Source organism: Patiria miniata, unplaced genomic scaffold (genome assembly GCF_015706575.1).
Source record: "Patiria miniata isolate m_02_andy unplaced genomic scaffold, ASM1570657v1 HiC_scaffold_1, whole genome shotgun sequence".
In the NCBI taxonomy this organism is placed as follows: domain Eukaryota; kingdom Metazoa; phylum Echinodermata; class Asteroidea; order Valvatida; family Asterinidae; genus Patiria; species Patiria miniata.
The window spans coordinates 23149986-23153860 of record NW_024037047.1 but is presented as its reverse complement, the minus strand read 5'-3'; positions in this window follow the sequence as shown (position 1 = coordinate 23153860).

Here is a 3875-nt window from a genome sequence, read left to right as displayed (position 1 = left end):
GTGTATATCCCTGCGAAGAGCGTAGATGCAATCTAGTCTCTGTTTGAGTTGCTAGAAATGCTTAAGGTTGAACAAACACTAACATAATGCCTCCGCAATCGTTTCATAGCCCGATGCAAAAAAAACCACAATGAAATTGCCAATGATAACTACCTCAGAAAATAGCATAGAAAGATTTATTTACGAATAATTCAAAATATATTGATCATCACTAACTGATATCGCTCAGTGATTTTGGGTAATAATTTTTGTTTTAATATTTCATTAGAATTTGTTTATTTGATAAGTATTTTAATACATAAACCACGCAATTCTAAAGACCCCCAAAATATGATTTGATTCACTTCTCGTACACTGACACACAGTGTCAACTTGAACGCTCCATGTTGTTTTATCAAGTCTAAAAATTATTACCATTACGAAAGCTTTAGGTTAAAAATAAAAGCATCATTACCATGGTGTACATGTACATGGGCGTTTTTAAAACGCTTCTGCATGTACTGTCCTTACCTCATTGCTGGTTGGGTACCTGTTGTATCCAAAGGAAAGGCGCATATTGATCTGCGACTGTGTTCCATGGCATTTAATTTTGTGGAGACCTTGAAGAAGATGCAGTTTCAATATCTGCAATTCCTACACGAATGGTTGATAGCTGCAAACCATTTCAAAAGAGGTGTTGTTGTCCATATTTGTCACGCTTTCGTGTTCAGGCCACACTTTCAATTGCAGCTGTGGTTTCCATTGATGTAGCAAAACAAGTATGCGTTATTGTGAAGTGCTGTATAAAACCAATATTGATTCCTAGTTCATATTGTGCCTACTGTCGAGGTTGTTAAATTCATGAGAGTCTGCGATACTGGCGGAGACAAAGACCCTTAAATGGCAAACCTGTACATAAGATACATCTGTACATACTGCACCTGCACGCATTCACACACACACCACACTGCGATTATATTCATGCCCCATGGAAGGAAGGAAGGAAGGAAAGATAGACCCCTCCCGAGAGTGACTTCAAGCCAATCAGAAACAGTTGGCATCCCCGATAGAAGTTTGCGCTCTTTCCTGATTGGTTATCAATGACATCATCATATTCCTTGGTCTGTGCTTGCGGATACTGTGTACTCGGTGATATATTCAACCTAACGGATTCTCCATCATTGCATCTGCGAGAATGGACGGAACAGCAGCTTTAATTTTGATGGTATCAGCAATGGCAGGTATGTGGGATTTTCACTATTTGTCCGAATACATTACATTTGAATCACATTTAGCACGTATAATAATGTAATTGGCATGTAGGTCTATGTTCGCAATGCTTTGAAGAATCCATTTCCTTCCAAAATTGGGTGCGGGTGCGGTCCCGCATAGACACGGGCCTATCACACGAGCAATATTATTGTCAAAAATGTGACCATTGTATTCACTTGATATTAAAGTTCCTGCCATCTTTAATTTAGCTAGGCACGAAATCGTCCTGTTACGTCATTAAATCCGGGCAGCCGCTTGCTCTCGAGCTGGGGCTGTACAGTCTAGTGGTTGTGAAGGGCCATTCATAAATACCTCAGACAGTTTAGCTATTCCTATTGGTCGAGAGCCCGTCACGTGGCCGGTATTAAACGGATGATAAAGACATGGCTAGCTGGTCTTAAACACTATTCCAGTGTCACAATAAAATGTGGACTCCTAAAAATCCAGTGCCTCTTACCGTTTCATTGGTTGAACGTTCACAATTCTCACGTAGGCATGCGCAACACTACAAGCGAGTCAGAATTTTATAGTTCTAAATTCAAAACGCAACGCCCCAGGTGCGTTCTGCGCCCTATCGCGCAGAACATGTTACGCGCGCGTCAATCTCCATAAAAGGGTTGTTTACATCTTACTCGCCAGCTGAACACTCCATTATTTTGCTAGAGGGATGTTTCAAAAAGCATGAAGTGAACTTGTTGAACAAAATCGGGATTTTATGAACGAATTATTTGAAATTTTTTTACGGATAAGGTATTTATGAATGGGAATAAATATGTGCTCGGTCGGTATTTATCACTCGTTTAATACCGCTTAGAGTCTGGGTGCTGATAATTACCCTCGCCTCCGGCTCGGGTAATTATCAGCACCCAGACTCTAAGCGGTATTAAACGAGTGATAAAAACCTCCGGAGCACACATTTATTCCCTTATTTCTAAAGGTTACGTTACACTTTATTTTGAATGAAACTAAATGTACACAGACATGTTCACGTTGGCTAGTGAAATATTTGAATATGAATCTCTCCGGTTTGCGAAGCCAAGGTTTTGCGAAGCCAAGGTGAACCAATGTTGCCAAAACGACGGGGTGTAAAAAGCGTTGCTGCGTCCTCCGTATGGTGTTATGGTTTCTTTCTACTTGGACACTATAGTGATGGTGTCGTGCCACCAAGTCTGCTTCATCGGATCGGAGTACAACCCACAATCTGGTATCCCACCCCGTTGGTTCTTACCGTACAAAGATCCGTGCAAATGCACCGCTTTACGTCTGGGTGGGATGTGCAGACCTGCTTCGTCGTACCGCCAGGGGGCGCCCTACTATTTGGACAAGCTTTTGCTGAGCGAGGATTCTGACGAAATTCAGACCTACTTCAACTGTAGTCGCCTGGCATCTGCTTCTACAGGTAGGTTTACAACGAATACATAATACTGCCGATTACTTTCTTTTGTAAGTCCCATGGAAAAAAAATACCGTATCCTGAGAATAGGCTTTACGGTTGCGTCAGTTTATGTCAACGAGGGTGCGGGGAGTGGGGGGAGGGATGTGGGGATAACCCATAATCACTAAAATTGTGTGGTCTATAGAAATTAAAAAAACGGGTAGGACGAGGAGAAACTGCGTGAAATCAGTGCGCTTAGTAAGTACTCTTATACTGTTGGCAAATAAGAAAATAGCCTCGAAATCGGCATTACATTGTTTCTCAATACAACAAAACGGGAGGGCGATGCAATGGCCCATACCCCTGGTCACAAACTGGGGGGTACAACAACTACCCCCCCCCCCTTCGATTGCATTCAGCAACTGTGATTGTTAATTGTTTGTATGTTAAATTATCATCAATTAATGCACACATGCGTATCCCTGTTAACAAAAACACATACCTTAAAGATTGCTGCAGTGCAAGCGATATAATACAGACCGTTTCTGAAGGCAATTGTCAACTTCAACAGGCACTCGGATACTTATGATGTCTGGCTTACATTGATAGTAATACTGCCGGCGAATGTATTAACATAGGCCCATGATTTAATTGACCGTTGTTAATATGTACCGCACGTTTAAAGCTTCTTTAAGTTGCTATTATGATAAGTTGTTTATTTTTCCGAACAATCAGCAAGTGTTTTTGTTTATGTTACGATTGATTTTCAGAGTGTTCGAGTCAAAAGTCACTTGGGATGGAGGATGGGCCAATCCCTGATGATAAAATCAGGGCGTCCAGCAGTGCAACCCCTGCTTGGGAGGGGCGTCTCAACAATGACAAGGCATGGGTACCCAGAAGGTAGGTTTTGTTCGTTTGCAATTCATTAAAAGCTTATGAAGGGGGTACAAGCCATCTAAACTGTTTCCCTGGCATTACACTACCCCATTGTCTATAAAATGCTCCGTTTTTTTAAAATTGGGTCGGGGAACCAGACTACAGGAACATGATTATTTATATTGGTTTTTAAAGCATCTACGAACCCAAACCTTCCAAAAGTCAGTGTAACAATACTTGCTATATATTACCAACCCCGAAATCCATCCATTTCTGAAAACTAGAGCAAAGGCAATGGATGTATATTCCTTTGAAGTATACTCAGTTTTTTTTGTTTCAATCGATTTACTTTTGTACAGTTTTGATGCAAATC